Source organism: Apteryx rowi, unplaced genomic scaffold (assembly GCF_003343035.1).
Source record: "Apteryx rowi isolate R43461 unplaced genomic scaffold, aptRow1 scaffold_842, whole genome shotgun sequence".
NCBI classification, from domain to species: domain Eukaryota; kingdom Metazoa; phylum Chordata; class Aves; order Apterygiformes; family Apterygidae; genus Apteryx; species Apteryx rowi.
Window position 1 is genome coordinate 88,328 of NW_020451141.1, and position 20,702 is coordinate 109,029.

General features: G+C 39.7%; 1 long non-coding RNA gene across 13 annotated transcripts in view; it reads left to right on the top strand.

Annotated features, from left to right (window-relative positions):
- LOC112977546 overlaps positions 1 to 17,708 on the top strand; it is a 90,786-nt gene extending 73,078 nt beyond the window's left edge. For 8 of the 13 annotated variants that reach the window (XR_003257539.1, XR_003257540.1, XR_003257551.1 and 5 more), the window contains 3 exons: positions 892 to 1,001; positions 1,568 to 1,625; positions 8,485 to 17,708. This is a non-coding gene — a long non-coding RNA (uncharacterized LOC112977546). The remainder of the gene's footprint in view (positions 1 to 891; positions 1,002 to 1,567; positions 1,626 to 8,484) is intronic. The other 5 variants (XR_003257542.1, XR_003257548.1, XR_003257541.1 and 2 more) reach the window with 3 other exon arrangements.
- The last annotated feature ends 2,994 nt before the right edge of the window (positions 17,709 to 20,702 follow it).

The following is a 20,702-nucleotide window of genomic DNA, read 5'->3' on the forward strand; positions in this document are numbered from 1 at the left end:
GAGCTCCATTTCTGACCAATTGTTTCTAACCACCTGCTCTTTGCTTCTACCCCAATTTTACAAAGAGAGACAAGCATGAAAGTTTGGAGAGAATTCATGACTGCTTTGGTTCTTGCCATGGGCCTAGCTGGGTCATCCTCAGCCTGCCAGGCTCTCACTGYGATCGCTGCTTGTTTTGGGAGAGCAAGAACACAGGAACAGCTGATAGGATGTGTGACAGCTTCCATGTGTTATGTGAAGTTAATCAGAAGACTAAACTGTATTGCAAGAGTTCCCAGCATGGCAAAGCTATAGATATTGGCTTTACTGGCTCTTCAGCACTTGCTCTTTTTTGCCAGACACTTCACAGTCTGTGAAGCAGGGGAGAAGATACTTASCATTCTAGAGTAAGGCCTTCCTTTGAATCTCAAAGCTCTTTAAAAATACTTATTTAAACACAGCGCTTATATGGGAGTGACTGCTTCATAGGTTTATACTCTGAGGTGTGGAGGTGTTAAAGTTATTTGCTCAAACTCTTAAGAAGTGGAGCTGAGCTGGGAGCAGAGCTGAGGAGTTGCAGTTCTTAATGTGCCACTCTAACCACTTGTCCATAATCCCTCCTTTTCATTTACTAGCAGATGATAATTTATACCGTTGCCTCTTAGAATGAATAGCAAGTGTAGTATTGCTCTCCAAAGCTACCCAGGTCAGAAATCTTCCAGTTAAACACACGTGCCATCTAAAACCGCAGATAATATTTCTGAAGGACGTACTATGTGTCTTTTTTCTTCCACGCACATAACACTAGGCTGTGTGATTCTGTTCTGGTTTTAAAGAAAGAGGATTTGATTAGTTGCAACTCCAATTCAGCTTGCAGAATGTAACATTTGATTTTGCTGTATCTTTGGTTAGCAGATTACATCCTTAATACACCCTTACTTGTCAAGCAACAGCTCTATAGGCAGAGATGAAAGTAGCTGGCAAGAACACATTTCCTTTGCTCCTACAGGAGAAGATGACAGGTAACATGATCTTGACCTCTGAAAGTCAGGGACAGATCTGAGGGTGGGTAACCTGAGCTAGGACTTCTGCTGATCATATAACAACACATACTGGTTCTGTAGCACAGACGTGGCTTAAATCTTTGGAGGAGGCTTATTCTATGAGTGTTTTTCCCATTGGCACTAAATTATATTGGGTCCTAACTCCTTTAAAGCTAGACCAATATTTAGAATTAGCTGGATAAAGGTATCCTATATTACTTGCAATTTTAACTAATTCTTTTTTTAATAGAAAAAGAGCAAGCTAGTTTCTTGTAGATTGTGCTGTTAAATTTTTGGGTGGAGAAGAAGCAAATCCTTGAGCAAATTACATCTTCAGATGAACTCATAAAGACCATCACTTCAGGGTTTTATTGCTCCCTAAATAGTGTACTGTCTGCCTTTTCCCAGGGATCTAGTTTTAAACCATTGCCAAACATCAGGGGAGAGAAAGATATCATCTACAGGTTTTAGTAAACTCACAGAAGTAGATGTGGCCATAAACTGGATGTTAGCTAATGCATTTACAGATGTTCATTCTATTCCAGATGCAACTACTGTACCTCAGAGATACCATTTTGCCATGGTCTATGGAGAACTGATGAGGTTGCATGATGCTGCTTTTTCAATCTTTTCTTCCAGTTGTCAAATTACATTATAAGGCACTAAATAGACACTCAATATTTTCCTTATATAAATTTATCATGTAGCAATTACTGCAGTTAAACACAGTGCGGGTAAGTGATTGTAAATGGGAGGTGGCAATCAGTGTAATTAGAAAAGGAAAAAATGTTCCTGCAAAACAACCTCTGCATTACAATATTGCCCACATTATAAACACTTTAACATGTGGTGTGTCCCTTCTCAGTTACACAGCGTTAACTCCTGTGTTGATTCAGGCTTGAATTACACAGTAAATCTTGTTTGTGAATTTATAGACTCTCCCTTTGAAGGCAGAACTGTGCCAGCCTATTTATTTAAAGTCCTTTTTTCACTGCAATGGCATGCTTTTGAGATGTAATACCTTATGTGCAAAATCCTTGACTGACAGCAACTCTGCAAGCTCATGATGCTTATAATAYATTACATATTATCAATAAAATGGTGCAAGACATGTCATAGATTTTATTAACATAACTTTAAATTATGGGTACAAGTTTGACCTATCTGTTGATGGATTAGAAGCAAAGCTTAGATTGTTAAACAGTAGTAAGCGGCTCAGGGCATCATTAAACAAACTGTTTCAAGTGAAATGTCTGTATTTCACCATAAAAAGTCAAAGCACACCTGTAAAGTTAGCTGCCCCCTAGGCAAGTTCCAAAGTTTAAAGAAAACCAGAAATAACATTTGAGTCTTTTTTTTTTAATTACATTTGCCATTACCTTGATATTAATTATGATTCAGACCTGGAGACCTTGACTGCCCCAAAATAGTTTGTTCTGTGCTTCTCCTCATCCCCCAAGGCAAACCTGAGAACATAAGTTCTGAATTGCCAAGAGATCTAACCAGTAACCACATCTTTGGATACTCATAATGCTTAGCTTGCTTGCCCTTCTGTCCCATTTCTGTGTTGAGATTCATTATGTCAAGACCAGAAAGTCTAGTGACAAGGAGGATCCAAAGAGAGATTTAAAAGTCACTCCCCAGAACTGCAGGAGTCTATACTGGCAGATTCAGTTGTAGAATTTGGACCTCAGATCACAGATTTTTTGAGACACATCTAGGATGTTTGTGCATGCTTAGGTAGTTTGACTAATTTTAATTGATGGAGTGTTTTTTATTGTGGATCACTAGCCACATCTCTTTGTTGTAAGTACTCTTCTCACTTTGGCAACAGGGAAGAATTTAAAGCAAGTCACTTAAGTGATTTGCTTGAAATTATGTAGAAAAGCAAGGATAGGGCCAAGAACAGCTCATACATGTCCTGATCCCTAGCCCTATGCTTTATCCTGGAAAAATTCCTTTTCTTCTAAGTGTCAGCAGGAGCAGTCTCTATAAGAGGATAAACAAGACTTTTTCTCCTGTGCTTTAACTCTTTAAACAATTGAATTTTATTTTTAGGATGTGAACATTTGATTTGTTGTGGGTTTTTTTGTTTGTTTCCTTGGTCTAGTAAAGATGGGAGCTGGAAGGCAAGAAGCCCAGAAATAACTGCCTTTTTGCATTATTTCTATAATATAATTTCTGGATCAAGTACAACCATGACTGAGAGAAATCTCTTCCATTGACTTGGGAGGGAATGGAGAGAGACATTAAAAAAAAAAAAAGTGTCCAGCTGGTAAGTAAGCTGGCATGCACCACTGAGTCATTGGTAATATTTATTCGATTAGACTGGACAGTCTTTTGCTGTTGACRAAAAAGCTAACAGTCCATTGCACATTAAATTAAGAGAACACACTGCACCATAATCACAACTCTCTCTCCCTGTGCACTGATCAGTAATAATTACATTTGGGTAGGGGTGGAAGAAGATAACCTAAATATTTTCAGATTAATTATCTCTCTCCTGTGCTCAGAAAGATCCTAGCATTGTAATAACAGCAACATTTTTGAGATGGAAGTCCTTTGAGACTTAAAATTGGCAACAACAAAAGAATATATATCTTTGGACAACAGCACTATAAGTCACTCTGCTGCTTTGTTTTTTCTTAATCTCTCACAGAGTGATGTAAAAAGCTTTCTTTGACGAGTTTAAAAATATTAGTTTTCATTCCTGCAACCTTGTACGCTGAAAAAATACAGGTCCAAATAAGAGCAGCTTTAGCCTTGCACTGGACTTCCTTGTCTCTTTCTCTTAACCTTAAAGTTTGCTGTGATGAAAACTAATAGCGTCTAGTTGTCAAGAAGCCAGAATAATGACATTTTGTGCCATTATTCTAATGTGTTTTTCACTGTGCATTTTCTTTAATTATTTGCATGAGTAATATCATTATGCATTCATGTCAATACAATTCTAATAATTAATTTACATGATGGCAATTTCTTAATGATTTTGATGTCAAAGTTAATAGCAATGTCTGATAGTTGATCTGTTRGTGCTGACATAAATTTAACTTTTAATATATTAATGCCAAAACCAACAGCAGTATCAAATTACGCTGGAGAAAAATAAACATCCACTGGGTAAAAACTTCAGTGGAAAAGTCTTGATTCTTACCCGAGGTTTATAGGTTCAAAATAAAACCAAGGCCTCTAGACATACTGCATGTCGTATTTTTACTTTATCTTGTTTTATTTATTTATTACATCAGTAATATTCTGGATGTCTGAGATTTAACAGATGAAATATGATATAATAGCTAAAATATGATAAAATATGATATAATAGCTGGTATTCTCTTGCCTCCACCTTGACGCATATATTCCATATTTTAAAATTTAAAAAATGGATTAATTAATTAATTAAGCTGTTATCTTTCTGGTTCTTTAAACATGAACTCTGAAGCGCTATCCAGTTGGGAACCTAGGACCCGTGTCTGAACCTGAACCTGTATCTTGGTTTGTGATTTCAGTTTGCACTGTGTGGTAATATCAGCAGAGTAGTATCAATAAAACAAGAAACAGAGCAATCCATAATAAGTTTTGAAAAATCAGTATATTTAGTACATTGGAAATATTGTGCAGATAAAGAGATAACTGCATGTATGCAACTGTATATATGTACATATGCTTTTATACAGACTCATGGAAGTATTACAAGATAATTAACATACAATGAAAGCACATTCTTCAGCCTTTGTCCAGGTGCTCTAAAGATCTGTTTAGCCATTTATAGAGATTTTTATTTACCAGTTAAATATTTTAGTACACTTTAGTATTGGAGAAACGTATGTGAAACAAATTATGGTAACCATAAAATAATGATGGTTGGTTTCCCCCTTCAATCAAAAGCAAAGCCCAGTTCCATGACACAGTTGCTAACATAATATTTATTTCCACCTGTTTCAGCCAGTTAAACATATAGACGAAATGTTAAAAAACATTACAAATAAAATTGATCCTGCCATGTATTTCAGCCTTTTCCCCACTTGGCTTTTCATCAATGGTATACACTAAGTGAGTGCACATTTCACTTCATATAGTGAGGAGATAATTATACAGCCTCAATTAGACCTTCCATCACTGGACTATAAAGAGCTCCTAGTGCAGATCCAGATCATCTGCTTTTAAGAACACGCTGTCTTTCCATCTTCAGCTTCCACAAGTGGACTGTCAGTCCATACCTACTGAATAACAAGTCTACTGGTCTGATTCCTTTCAGTCTGTTTTATCCTCGCTCTCAAAAATATCTGAACATGCATGTTTGAAGCCAGTCTCCTCAAACTCTGATCTGTCAGTGGGGACCCTTTTGCTGTGCGCAGTCCTGTGGAGATGAATATTGCTCCATTCAGAGATAGTTCCTGTTGAACAATTTTAAGAGTCCTGCTTGAGGTGGCGAAGGTGCAAAGAAATAGCAAAAAGAGGTCAGGGTAGGTGGACTGCATTTTAAATGGCTGTTAAAAACAACTTACAATGAAAGGCTAACTTTGGCCCTAATGCACAGCTGTCCCAAGGTATTAAAGCATGCAGCTACACAGGAGACCTTTGGCACACGCACAGCTAATCGCTGCTAGCTAGCAACAGCACAGCTGCTACTTTCTCCTTTCCCTGCGGCTCTTGCTGCTGGCCTCTGCCGAGCCAGGACTGAAAGGCAGTGCCTGGCACGTGGCATGGAGAAGGTCCCAACAGCAGTGGCTTCGGGCCCTAATATTTTTCTGAGAAGAGGTGGGAAGGGGAAGGGATAGAAGAGACAGGAGGCAGGGGCAGATCTGGGGGCAGGAGTGGCCTCCACTGGGAAGAAAGTGCCTGGTGCAAGAGGCCTGCCAGTAATGAAAGCAGAAAGCCTGTTGAGATACATGAGCAAAGCTGAATATTTATGCATGCTGCTTGCACTCTTGCAAGCACAGGGGAGATATTTGCCTGTGCAGTATTATCTGTGGAAGTACACAATCCATACATCCATAGGATGTGCTGAAGTCTCCCCTTCCTCACCTGCCCTTCTGGAGAGCATGCTGTGCGACAACAGTCTGTCAATTAATTCCTCACACATATTTCTACGGTACTGTACCTTGCAAGGTGGCTGAGAGGCCTGTGAAGTGACAGGAACTTTGTTTACTCAGAATTTTGTGGTATCCTATAAAATGTACTGTGAAAGCATATGTGCAGCTGCCTATAAACACAGTGCTCCGGTGGAGACCAGGAGAAGACAATGGAATAGACATGTCCGAGAGTCTTTGTACTCCAATCACCCTCTGTCAGGACACCTTACCACACATCTTATAGCACATTCAGAAGTTTAGATGTAAGCTTGGCTCACCTCAACCTTTTGTTCTTAAAAGATCATTGGACTGAAGCAGATGCTAGCCATACAATTAAGGAAAGCGAGAAGGAAGGTTGGAAAAGAGTTTGATATATAGAATGGAGAGGATTTTGATATATAGATTTTGCTGAATGTGCTTCTTCCCCCTAGCTTTGTCTATAGTGAAGATCTGGAGATGCTTTCCGCTTCCAGAATAATTTAATTTCAGAGCCTTCATTTTTGGGTGCAGAAAAGGAGAGGAGGATTTCTTTCTGTGTAAAATTACCCTGTATTACTTAAAGGTTATTTTAATAACAAATTTTTAAAATAATAGTATTTTATGTTATGTGACCTTGAAAAATGGGTGGGATACTAACTGACTGGTCACTTTTTCTGGGTTTTTAGAAGGCATCGTTTTTTACTGTTTAAGTTTTCTTTGGAAACAACTTCATCAAGAGCACATGTCTCTGTTTTAAGAATAGTTGCTCAACAAGGAGCAGTAGTGTAAATGTTATCTTTATTATAGGTGAGTAGAAAATCTCTTAAAAGCATTTCTGAACTGCTTTAGCTTTGTAAGCTGATTGTTGGAAGGTATAAGAAATATGAGTGTGACTGTGGTTTGTACACTGAGTGAATTTCTCCCACAGCTTGAATGGATTTCTCTTGTGTGGCATTTCAGAGAACTCTTTTTTGCCACTTAGCATGTGGAATACCTGGGCAGCAAATATTTTTTTGATGCAGGGCTTGTCATGAATTGGACACAATACTTCTGAAATGTAGTGCAGGAGTTTGAAAGCAAGGCTTTAAAAAATCAGAGCTGTTGGGTGGCTGGGAACATTACTAATAAAAATATGTTTGAACTTAATATTTGAAAATAGATGTCCCATAAATGAGAACAACATTACTCTCTTCCCTCCCAAAAATTCATACTCAGGTTTTCATAGAAACCCTAAATCTGGCCCAGATCACTTCGCCTGTGAGTCAAAAGCTGCTCCTTATGTCTCACATAGACACCCACACCCAGCTACAGACATCTCATATTATCTTCCATTTCTTCAGTCCTCCAGTTACTTGTTACACCCATTTATTGTGGGCTGTCTTAAATTAGCTTCCTAGTGACTCAAAAATTTATTAACTGCTCAGGTGCCAGGAGTTCAGCATGTGCATAAAAGGTCCAAAACTGGGGTGTTATATTAGAAGTCATTTGGGGGATGAATCATGTTCTTTCCGCATGCTGAAGTGTTGCAAAGGCAACAGGGTTATCACCTGGGACAGGGGGTGCCGCTGGGATGTCCCCATCACCCTGAGACCTCTGGCTGCTTTGGCCATGGGGCTGTTGACAGCAGCGCTAACACAGGCCTGGTCCCTAGGGGATTTGGGGATGTTGAGGGAAAAGCAAGTGCTTTGAAAGCAGCCGAAACCCATCCAAGRTTGCAGACACCCTTGCCCATCTCCAGGCCATGCTGGCTGGCAGTGCCACCCAAAGGAGGATGGCTGAGGGGATGCTCCAGTGTCTGGGGTCTCTGAGTAGAGCGGTTTGGGGCAGCACCCCCTGGGTCCCTGTTCACCCTTGTGGAATGGGGGCTGCTGCTGGGGATGTGCCTCCTCTCGAGACAACTTTGAGCACTCAAGCCTCACATGCCTCCGCTTGTTTTTCACTGTTTGTGCTCTGTCAACCAGGGCACTAAAGGAAGAGTGACTAAAGACCCGGAGCAGTGCTGAGCACTCTTTGACCATAAGGGAGCCCTTCTTCCAAGCCCACCCCCTCCAGCACAGAAATGTTGGGAGCTCCAAGGGAGGTCGAATGCGTCTTTTTAGAAGTATCCCTTTTATATGCATTATTCATCAAGTTTGAGGAAGATGGAAGCAACAGACCACTAGCCATTTTTCTTAAGCTGTTGCAAGCTCAGAGGTGTGACTAGGGATATGATCTAACTGCTCTGGTCCTTACTGCAAAAGTTGATTTCTGCAAAGGTATTAATTAGTCAGTAGGCAGCCGAGCTACTAAGTACAATGCTCATTGTTTCACTCCTTGACAGCTAAGCTCAGGCTGGTTATTAACACAAAGAAAACTTTCACTTGAAAGTCTTATTGTTCTTCTGTCTCTCTCACCACATTCTTTTGCAGAAACCAAGCTGAACCACATTAAACTGTGGCTGGAGTCGTGCAGCCTCTTTAAGGTGCCATTTAATGCAGCGCTCCGAAAGTCTCTGATAGGGCTAAGCTCACAGGAAGCAAGAGGTGTGTTTTTGTGGAGGTGGCCTCTGAGTTCCCATTGGGTGCACCACTGCACATCGAGCTGGGAAAAACTTCTGCAGCAGGAGCACCACATCATGTTACGTGGCAGCTTTGTAACAAGAGGAAAATTATTTCCTCTGGTACTGTACTTGCTGTTGAACTAGAATTGATCATGTTGCCATCTCTCTGTAACCATTTGGATGTCTTAAGTCTGCAGACCGCAAAGAGATTTCACTGTAACTGGGCAGTAACTAATGTCTATTATTTATTGCACTGTCTTTGTCACCCAAGGCTTTAAGTCATTTCGTTTACTGACTAATTGTACTGAGTAATGTTTTTTTAACACAATGTGTATTTACAGTCTATAATACTGGAATACATAAAACCCTAAAAATATCCTATGTTTAATTCCTAAATCACATGATTTTACAGAGTTGTGTATATTTTTTGCATCCACTTTAGCCTCATACAGTATCTCCAATTGTTTACATATGTTAAAATCTCTTGCATTTAAATAGCTCATTATGCAAATATTTATGAAATACATGGATATTTATTTTTGCTGTACCCTCTATTCAATCACTGAGCTGAGATTTAATGTCTAAACATTGTCTGCAGTGTTGCATGTGCAGAAATAAAATATGAGTAATTATGTACTATATACAATTATACAGGAAAAATTACAGATTCAAAAAATATTAAAGTTGCAAAGCCGAACACTCAAATTTATGGAATGTCATAATTAAGGTGCAAGCCCTACCCATATATATGTGCCTTATAACACAGTCTTAACTATTCAAATTCTGGTTTCCTCCCAAAAGCCTTCAGCTAAGATTTAAGTGTGAACGTATCACAGGCCAAGGCCATAGGCTCAGGCCAAGCCTTGGGATCAGACTAAGGCTAACTGTTTCTCAGACAAGAACTTTTTTCCTGGAGCTGGTCACCTAAGCAACTTAGCTTAACTAGCATGTTTCTGATTTTCCCATCCCCATTGCAAGAATTTGCAGCAAGAGAACAGCCTGCATTAATTTACCTCTTAGTCTAGAGCCATACACAGAGCAGGACTAATTTTGCATTTGAGATATTTGAAAGGGCACTGTGTTCTCATATAATCAAAAACTGAGTCTGAAGTACATTTTGTTGAAAGGTTTTTGACCAGAAAATCTTCCACCAGGAAATGCTTCTTTGTCGACATTGAAATGTTTTGTGGGAACATTTAGTTTGTGATGATATTTTTGACAGAAAAAAAGTGTAAGCAACTCAAAAGCTGAAGAAACTATTTCTCACTGGCAGTTGTGTCACTGTAAGCCTGCTTTCTTTTCATTCGGTTTCAGAGCATATATTATTTATATTTACTATTCAGCTGTTAAATATTACCACATAACCAGCACAATAATCTTGAAATGTTTCAACACTGTTAATGCTGACATTGTTTAATTTGATTATTAGAAGAACGTTCTTTTAACAGCCTTTGTGCACTCACAGTTATATTTCCTATATTTCAAGAAAGCAAAGAATGCCTAGAAATTTAATTTCAGCGGAAATTAAAAATGCTATGAGGATGACACCCAATATTAAAAAAAAAAAAAAAAAAAAAAAGCCCAAATGTTTTTTGCCCAAGTTATAAGCAGCCAGAACAAATTTACGTGTTAGGCTGAGCAGTTTTAATAATAGATGGCATCCTCAGTTCCATCTATTACATTGCAAATAATTTGTCCTTGGAAGTTTTCTCCCTGAAAACAGTAACTATTTCATTTTTTAAGTAATACAATTTATAGAGAGTTTGTAACACAAGAGAGGATATTTGATGCCAATTTTTTTAGTGTTAACTGAATCTGTGATGAATATAAAGAATACTTTTGTCTACAAGAAAAAAATATTTCTTAAGCTAATTTATAACAACATGTTTCCTGCTTTTTATTAAAAGCCAAACTAAAGAGTAGAAGTGTTCTTAAACTGGGAAAAGGCTGGGCTACAGTAAGATCATTTGGATAAAGATTTCCCAAGATGTTGAAATGAATCTGATTCTGAACCTTTTATTTCCAGTTCGCAAAACACTTTATAACTTCCTGGGGTGCTTATTTTAATTCACTTGTAGCTCAGCACTTTCTGCTTGTGGAAATAGGTAAAGCAAATCAGCAGTGAAGGAGATTCTAATGCAGACAAGCCCCAGGAAATATTAGGAATCTCATTAAAAAACAGTGCTTTTGTAACTCTTCTTACTAAATAAGAAGTAGTATTTGGCTATTGTCTGACAACAGYAGGGAGACTCCCATTAGTCACATATTGACTCTGGCAAGATTTGGAAACGTGAGTGCTCACAGCAGGCGTGCTCAGAAGCATAACTAGGGCAGYAAGAAATTTACTTCCATGTAGGAGGCTGACACAAGGACTTGTTTGACTGTAGGCTTGCCTGCTTTTTCTGGGATATATTAATTGGATGGATAAAAGAGATCACCCTTGTTTTCCACAGACCCTTAGGCTGAGGTGGCTACAACTCCTTCCAAGCTTAATTTTTACATTCACTCCCTTACTACTTGCTTGTTGTGGAGCTTAAKGGAGAAATCAGTTTCTAGCTTTCCAAAGACAGAGATTCTTGAACAACTTTCCTGTAGAAGTAATGGGGCAAGAAAACTAAGAGGTAAAACTCAATGGTTTTATGACAGGGGTTATAGAACAACTTTCCCTGCAATAGCAGGCAGCTGTGGTTGATGATTCAAGGGTTCCCTTTGCTTGCCCAAGCCAACTTGTTCAAACTCAAAAAGCCCGATATCTTTTCCAAAGCTTCACCTTTTTTTTTGGAGGCCAGCAAAAGCTAGTGAAGATGTGGATTCTTGCTGCTRAGATACAGGCCTGGGAGTTGGAGACATTGACCTTCACCCAGACTTCAAGGGGGTCACATGGCTTCTCCTGGCGTCTTCTCCTGGCCCTAACTCAGTCTCACAGTGTGCTCTTGGGAGAGTCAAGCCAGTTACACGTTACATTTTCTTATCTAAAGCAATGGAAGAAGCAGTCAGAAAACCATTGATAGGCCTGTTATGAAGTCCAGTATAGTAAATGGCTCTGAGATGCTTGAGAAGAACGTGCTGTAGATGTGCAAATCATTAATACAGCAAGCCTGCAACAGAGTTCAGTGCTTGGAAGATGGTGCCCCAAGTATTTCTACAGCACCAACTTCCTCTGCTCTAAATTTAAAACTCTCAGTCTGTTCCTCTGACCCTCTCTCCCATCATTGCCCCAGACAAGCTCTGTTTCAGATGAGAATCAAAATGCCTTTAGAAAGAGAGAAAAAAGCAGAAATGCAGAAGAACAGAAACACCTGTGCATTTCAAATGTGAGTTCTACTCACCCCCTGCTATAAAGCTAGAAAAATGTTGTATTTATTTATATATAAATAAATATTTTTTTTTATTGCTGCAACTTGTAAATAGGAAATGAAGTCACAATCCTCAAAATTATAATGGCAGGCACACAAAGACACAGTTGCTGGCACGGAATTCAATTAACAGATAGCAATCACCCTTGGGTGACTGTGTGAGGTGGAAATATACAGGCATGCTAATAAGTAATATCTTAAAGCCAAGGCGTTTTTATCAGCCAGCAGCCAGACATGGGCATAAGTGTGGGCAGACAGCACTGCTCTGGGATATTTAATAAAACCCGCTCTCTTCATTTGAGGATTTGTGTTTAATCATTTGGTAACATTTTAGAAACATCCAGGCTGGGAAACTTCTCAAATGGAACTGCTTAGGTCAGAAAACTGAGAGTTATTTACTGATACTAAAATAGCCAAAGGAACAGAGTGGATTCTAGGTAATATTAAAAAAATTCTTTGTTGCCATCTTTTTGACCTTTGAGCTTCTGGTGTATGCTTGCTACATGAATCACAGCCTTATCTGGGGAAACATGCAGAAGACATTCATTAATACTGGGAAAGCAAATGATTGAACTGCTGCTTTAAATAATTTTTTAACTCTTTTTTTGCTTGGTTGAAAGCCTAAAGCTAAAGTAGTTTTCTTCTAGGCTCCTTGAACTTTAATTTGCATTGGATTCTGAGCTTTCAAAGGCTTCAGGCAGGCCAAGGTTTGCCATTGTCATCAACTCCAAAATGTTCAATTTAAACTTCCATGTCAGGGCTGTTTTTGTGTCACAGCAGAGGGGTGGATTTGCAGGACTGCTCTGCATGCCTAAATAMTGCTGCTTGGAGGAAAGGGAAATCCAGAAACAAAGCTGAGGATTTCTTTAAAGAAAGGCAGTATAACTTAGGAAGACAGTTGTTAGGATCCTAATGTGGAACAAATGTAAGGCCTGGTGTTAGTAGATACCCATATAACTCTCTAGGGTCAAAGTGTTCATCAAACAAAAGTGGTGTGAAGCAGGACAAATGGGGGCCAGCCAGCCTAGTCATGGGACATACAGGAAGCACTGTATATGAACCATTAACAGGAAAGGCTGGAGGCTTTTGGCTAGGAAGCAGACAACATGGCTGCTCTCATCGCTTTTGGTTTTGCCCTGCTCTGAGTAAATAGACCTGCCTCTGGAGGTCATCATCTCCCCCTCTGTCACAGGGGCCATGGTGGCAGAAAGTCTACTGTGCTTTCACTCCTGCTCCACCATGGTGCATCTGATGAGAGCTGGGAGCACCATCTGCACAAGGCGCTGTGTCAGGGATCTTTTGGGGGCAACTGGATCGCACCACCGCTGCCCCCATCACTCAGGTTTGAACAGTTCTGGTGGTCCACACAGGCTGCCAGCATCACCAGGAGCTATGTAGTAGCTAAAGCAATTGGTGATTGTCCGATTTGCATAGAGTCTTTGTAATTTAGCTTTATCAAAGGAATTGTAAGAGAGAGAAATGGGCTGAAACAAATGCTAAAGATGCATTGTGGACATGCTACAGCCACCCCAGAGGGTGGCAGGTACTCTCAAAACCTGATTCTTTTTCCTGGGAATTCATGTAATCTACAAAACCATGGTCGTAGTCTTCTCTGTCAGCCATTTCCCAAACTGTTGGCCTGCAGCCCAGCTTCTGCTGCACTCAGGAAGTTGTAAAGTCGCTCTGAATAGCTGCTGTGAAGCTGCCCATCCGCTACTCAGGGGAACTCTCGTCACAAAGAGTTTTCAGTGCCCAAGTCACTAATGGATGGCTTTCTCCCATACAGAGTATGGAACAATGTGGTGATACATTAAAAGTTTATTGGTGTGAGTTTAGCCTGGCCACATTATTCATAATGGCAACACCACAAGAGAATTGCACTGTTCATCCCAAATGTGAGACCATAAATCCTACAAGCCACACAACACCATTGAATGGTGTGTTTTGACCACTTTTTTGCAGAAAAGCTATTTGTATTCCCTCTGTATGTAAACCCAAGCTGTCCTAATATTGCAAGCCCAAACTGTGTGTTGGAGGCAAAAATAATAACAAAAAATGGCAACTACTACATTTTAGGAAACTCAGTCATAAGTCCATGATACTAAGGTCTAGTACCTGCTGCCAAGCTGGAAGGGATTAAGTGCTGTGCCAAAGTGGAGTGGGAAGTGCTATAGCTCCTGTGTAGTGGTGGAAAAGCTCATTCCTTGCCCAATTGCCAGTTATTGTATGGAGCCCTACAGTTGCTTCAGAACTGAACATTGTGCTTCTTTGCTGGGAAGTGTGCATGTGTATGCATGGGACACAGAGGGACTTTGTTTTTCTACTTGTTTAGTTTCCTTTTACAGATAGCAGCTGCAATAGAGGGGAGTGTGAAGTGCATTCAGTGGAGCTATGTTAGTGGATAGAGTATAGGTAAGTTGGTCAAAAGTTCAAGACAATTGTAATTTACTGTGAGGATGACACATCACCTGCCTAACATAAATCAGGCTTGCAGGAGTCAGGGAATAGTTCAAGCTATATGTCCATTTGCTGCCATGCTTTTCTACAGAGCCTGTCATCAAGGTAGCCAGTTTGTGTTCACAGTGAGAGCAAGCAGCTGCTCTGGAGGAGCTGGGCTGAGACAAATGCCTCATTTCATGTAGGCACCAGGTGACTGTTAGGTGAAGCTGACTTTTCCGTGCTTCTGAACTCAACCTGGTGACCTGGAAATGAAGGGCTACACAAGCCATTACCAGTCATTTAAGCTACTGACTCTTCCAAAGCACTTGTCCCTGCTCCAGCAATTCTGGTAGGGCCTAGTAGCTGGGCCATGACCGTTTCCTTATCACCAACAGCCTGAACATTTTTCCTACGATACAGCACAGCACTCATTAAAAGAAATATTTATTAGAAGAATTGTGTATATTCAAGATGGTGAGTGTTATTACTTGACTGAGAACCAGTGGCTTAGGGGAATTACATAGCAGCCTCTTGTAACTTTTGCAGGAAACGCTGTCTGAACTTGCAGAGATCCCTCCCCTTTCTCTCCTTCCATCCACATCCTTAAGGGTATGGCCATTAAAATGAATTAACCCCTGAGCTGAGAGAGGAGCCTTAGATTTCCCGAGTCGAACAGCAGGAGCAAGTTCTCTGCGCCTGCAGTTATTCCTGCAGTTACTTCATTTGCTTTTGGTATTAACACTGAAAATGCTGACTGCAGGTGTTAAAAGTTAAATGTTAAATGTAGAAAATCAATAGCATGGTACCCCCTTCTCCCTTTCCCCTCAGCTTCTGAGGTGGAAAATGGCCTCTAGATAGATAAAGAAAATAAGTTAACAATTCTCCAGCTCAGAACACACGCATTTATTCAAGAAGATATATGTTTTATGACCCTAGTATAGCAAGGTTCCTCTTCGTTCAGCACTTGGAAGAGTGACTGAGGATTCTGCAGCGTTGGTTATTATGCAGGCCATATGTTTTAAAACATTAAGTACCTTGACTGTCTCTCACATAGCTAGTGCTGTCAGCAGTTTGCACAGTGCTTTTATGTGTCTTTTTTCTCCCTGAGATACCCATGTTCAGTTTAGAACTGATTCTGTTTCTGAAGCAATTCATTAAACATCTTCAGTGCACCACCTCTGTGAAGAGGTCAATTTGTTCTTTCTGCCTAGTGATGCAAAACTCAGGGCTTAAGTTGGTAACTGCAAGTATTAGGTGCATTTCTCGCTGTTTAACTTATGCTTTCCTTCAATCTATCCTCTCTAGCATCCACTTCCTTTAACATATACATTTAATATTCATGAAATGTGGAGACTGATGCTACCATATCAGCGTAGGACAGGTGCAGTTGGGTAGTCTGGCATGCAGACAGTGATCTGTTCACTCTCTTCTGGAGGAACCATCTTTCCAAGGAAAGAAAGTGGCTCAGTTTCTTTCTCTTATCTTCCTTTGTTTTTCTTATGGGGTGCCAGTATGATGGTGGGTTGGTACCTATTTATGCGATAAGGTTACTGGAGCACGAGCAACTTGAAGGTGATTCCTAATGCAGCTTGTACCAGGCTGCTGGATAGCCTTGGAGCATCCTTGGCTTTTGGTCCTCTCTGAGATGGCCTCCCTGGTGGATAAAAGTGGAACTCTGAGAAGAAGTCCTGTCCCTAAAACATATTCAATAAGGGTCTTCTCTTGCCCTTATTCCTTCAAGTGTGGTTGTATCCATAAGTGTTCAGGTATGTGTAATCAATAAAATTCTCCCAGGTCCAAATGCCTCTTTGTATCCAAAACGATAGTTTTCTTTTTAATCTGGATATTTCTTGCATGTAAATTAATCTGGATCAAATTTGCACATACTAGGTACTCTAGGGCTACAATCAAAAAGCAGATTTTAGGCTGGATGGATTTGGACCATAGGTGAACTTTGCTTTCATCATGCCAGGGTCCTAGATAAGGTTTTTCAACCGTTTTTTTCATACATCTTACCGTTCTCTTGGGGGCCATTTTTATTTTGCTATTGTGTTTCCTAGCTAAGAAGGTAGCATGTGGTGTTCGGCTAGCCTACCAGTTCTGGAGGGAGCATACCGCTTCCTGCTGAAATGAAAATTGGTACGTCATTATAAAACTATCCAGAGGATGTTGGTCAATATTAAATGAGTAAACCTGGGACAGTGGAGCCTGAAGTAAATGGCACATTTCTATTAGAATATGAAATGTATTAATTAAACAGTCAGGGAGATATGGAATTGATATTTCCTCTGAATAGTGATTTTTTTGGTTAAATTATTACATTGCTTGTTTTAGTAGTTACAGCTTTTCTTGGCAAGATTTCTATGTAATGTAAATGACTGAATATAATTTTCTGTGTTGTATTTTGCCTATGATATAGTTTTGTTTGGAAAACTGTTTTTTTTCCTTTTTTGTTTAGACAAAGTCAGAATGTGAATTTAAGGTGCAAACCTGATTGCAAAGATACCTGGAGAACATAACTTGATGGGGGCTTCAGAAGTAACAGAATCTCAGAGCTAGTAGCCTGCAAAACCTTTGCAATTATTTTTCTCCTCGTGTAATAGTATCTTCTTTCTTTCTTTCTTTCATGATAAAATAAGACTGGCTCACTGAAAATGTCCAGTTCTCAAGGATGCTGACCAACTCATTATTCTTTGTTTTTCTTCAGCGGAAATATTTTCGGCCTGTGCTTCATTTCCAAGCAAACAAAACCAAAAAAGCCCAAACAGTAAGTGATTCCTCACATTTCCTATTGGAAAAGATTTCAAAAGCTCATAAAATGTCTCCAGCCCTTATGATATATCACGTCACATTAATTTATGGCAGTCAATGAACAGATGGAAATGGCGGAAGAGAGAGATGGAGAGCCTATAATATTCTGCTTCTATTCAGAACTGTATATCAGAGTGCTTTTTCGGTACACACAACTCAGGCACAGCATCTCCTCCTCCTTGCTTAAAAAAAAAAAAAAAGGAAAGAAAGAAAGAACAAAATCCACATATTTGCGTTATGTTATATTATATTCTCCAAGTAGCAAATTCCCTCTGCCAACTATCTGTGGGTGTGCAGCCCTTCCTTGGGAACATGCTGTATCTTCTGAGTTCCTGTGTTTGTGATATCACAGTGCTTTTGCTCTGCACAGCCATGAATGGGGCCATTATGATGGGCTGCTGGATGATTAAGATTCTGAGAGGGGTATGTTGCTAAAAGCATGTTTAGTGAGGAAATTACAAGGCCAATAAAAAAAATGTCTTTGCAAGTTCCGATTGTATTCTTTTTTCTCTGGGTCTAATTTTTCAAGGTCTGGCTGGATCATGTTGAGGTTTTCTTTCATCCTTTTTTTCCTCTCCACAACAGGAGTTAGGCTGGAATCTAAGTCCAAGTTAATGAAGCTGCCTCAAAGTTGAGGTGGGAGAAAATAAACTACAGCTCTGAGGTGCAGACCACTGGAGATTCCTCTTTCAAACCCTGCCTGTGTAGCTCAATGAAATTATTTGATTTGAGAACAAGATAAGAATGCACAGCATCTGATTTGTAAAAATAACCTGGAGGAGGGAAAAACAGTCAGAAATACTAATTTCAGATATCATTTTCATCTCTCAGTTTCCTAATAGTCTTTTTGCGCTCTGATAGCATTAACCAAATATAGAACCCAGACTTTGGGGAAGTTGTGCACTGACTGACAAATTAATCTCCAAATAGCCCACAGTTCAGCACTTCTTATTCTGTCAATATGCCATGACCAGGGAAGGTCTAAAGCATAATTCTTTCCCAGTTATTCATCTTCTCCCTTTCTCTTTTTTATCCTGGTAAGAAATACACCTGGCAATCCATTGCTGATTTCCCGGGAGTGTTATTCAGGCCAGTTTATTTATGTATTTATTATTCAAGTACAAACTATTGAAGTTCCTCATGGTAATCTGCAAATCAAACCGATAGCGACAGAGGGCTGGCCTTCACATCAACCGCTGTATGAGCCAAATATAGGCATCGTGGCTACTATTGCATCTATGTTCAAAAGTGTGAGGAGCAATTCAGTCTGCCTGCTATTCAGGGCTGCCCAGGCCTTGGCTGTGGTTGGTAGACAGAAGTAGTCACTGTGCTTAAATTAAGCACACTCTGCTATAAATGCCTAATTTTGGAATTGCAGCAGCTTCCCACTGTTGACTGTATAGGTGTCATCTTCATTCTTTAGTTCAGAGAACATATTGATGCCATAAAGCAAAGAAAAGGGATCTACACTGGGCAACAAAAAAAGTATGTTGACAGATCTATTCCAAATTTACAGGGTTAAGAGATGTTAATGCTCCCAGGTTAAGCCCCAAGGAACTGGAGAAAGAGGGAAGTCCTGTCCTTGTGCCTCTGTCCCGAGACCCTCTGAGGCTGGGGAACGCATAGTACTTTTATCCGCATGGCCAGCACAAGCTGGTGTCAGGGTGGGCTGCGGAAGCACAGCGAGGGCAGGACATCATGCCATTTATCCAGTGCTTCCTGGGGGATATAGCCAGGGGTTTCTGGGCCATCCTTCCTGGTGACTCCTACTGTGGAGGTGGTCCTAGAGACACCCGGTCTCCAGCACTGGGCAACCTGAGGCAGGTTTCTGAGGCAGGTCCTGCTGGGAACCATGTGGAGCAATCCGATGGCTGCCACTGTGCCACTCCCCGCCGCCAAGCCCACCAAACCCTGCCCCGTTCTCCATATACACGATGGATATTGCTTTCAGCAATGGTGGTCACGCTCTTTCTCAGAAACGCAAGACACCCGTCTCTCTTCAAAGGTTTACACATGTACACTGGCTGTTACAGTTTAGCTGCTGTATAGTTACACTACCTTTTGTTTGTAGGCTTGTCCAGCCTACCCATGGACTTACGGGCAACTCCTCCACACAATCAAAATCTGGGTTTCAATTTTTTTTTTGATTAAAGGTATTTATTAGGATTGTATTTTAACAATTTTCTCGGGAACCTTGTACAGTATACCTTTGCAAGGATTTATTACCTTCTATAGGTCTTTAAATACAACTGTGTTTTAACATGCTAGCATAAGAAACCTACACTGAGGCTGAGAAGAAAGGGGCAAATTCAACTTGAAATATGGTCAGTTTCAAAATAAAACACATCTCTAATATAGTACCTCTTCCTTAACTCCCTTCTTCCCATTGCTGATTTTTTCACCAATATTTTTGATACTTCATACACACCCATGTTACACAGCCTTTTGTTACTGTGTGAAAAACCTACACAAATGAGGTTCATTGATTACAGGCAGGAAGCAGTGAAATTCCTGTCAAATGCTTAAAGAAATCAAATCAAAATAGTAAAGTCTTTTTTTCTGTATTGACTTACTATCATACATTCCTATAACAAAGGATAAAAATGTGATTTTGAGATTGCTGTGTCCCTTTACATGATATATTGGTAGGAATCTCAGTAGGAATATGCTGATTTACAATAGCAGAAGTTCTAGTTGCTTATTTGAATGCCATCTTGCTAGGTTACATTGGTAGAGACATAATGTTTCTGTGTTTTTCATGTGACCTTGTCTCAGCTGCAAAGCTCAAATGTCATTTCCACTCAGGGAAAGGTTAGCAGTGAGAAATGTTTGAGCTTTAAATGGAATTTTAATTTTGAATAGGACTGTTTTTTATTGTGCTGAACAGCAAGTTTAGATCTAAACATCTCTAAAACTTAAGAAGATTCAAATTTGGATCTAGATTGAATTCTGCAACTTAAATCTATTTCTAATATATGGATAATTGAGTGTGCAAAGAGTGCACATTCATGTGCACGTGTGTGCACGCACATACACAAATATATTGAAACACACACAAACAATTTGTGTATCTTGCCTCAAGATTATATTTAAAAATAAGTGACTTATTCATCTTCCACAAGAATTCCATTCATGTTGACTATACCTCATCAATAATATGCAAATTAAAAAAGTTTTTAAATCCTATTTTGAGTAGCTAAAGAAGTTCCCGATGGAAACAAAATCAAAGGAATTAATTGCATTTTTTTGGTAAAATATTTCTATTGCCAGTGAGATAGATATTAGACATGTCTAAATTGCTTCTACATAGCTAGAATATTTTTAAATGCCCTTCAGCTCCTTCCTGTTGTTCTGTACTGATGTCAGTTTAAGATTCAGATTTGAAGAGGACCATTAGAAAAAAGGAGGACCCTTTTTACGTGGCTAATGCAATAGAAATAATCTAAATGTTTGAAGTGTGAAGCTGAGATTGGCAGGAGGA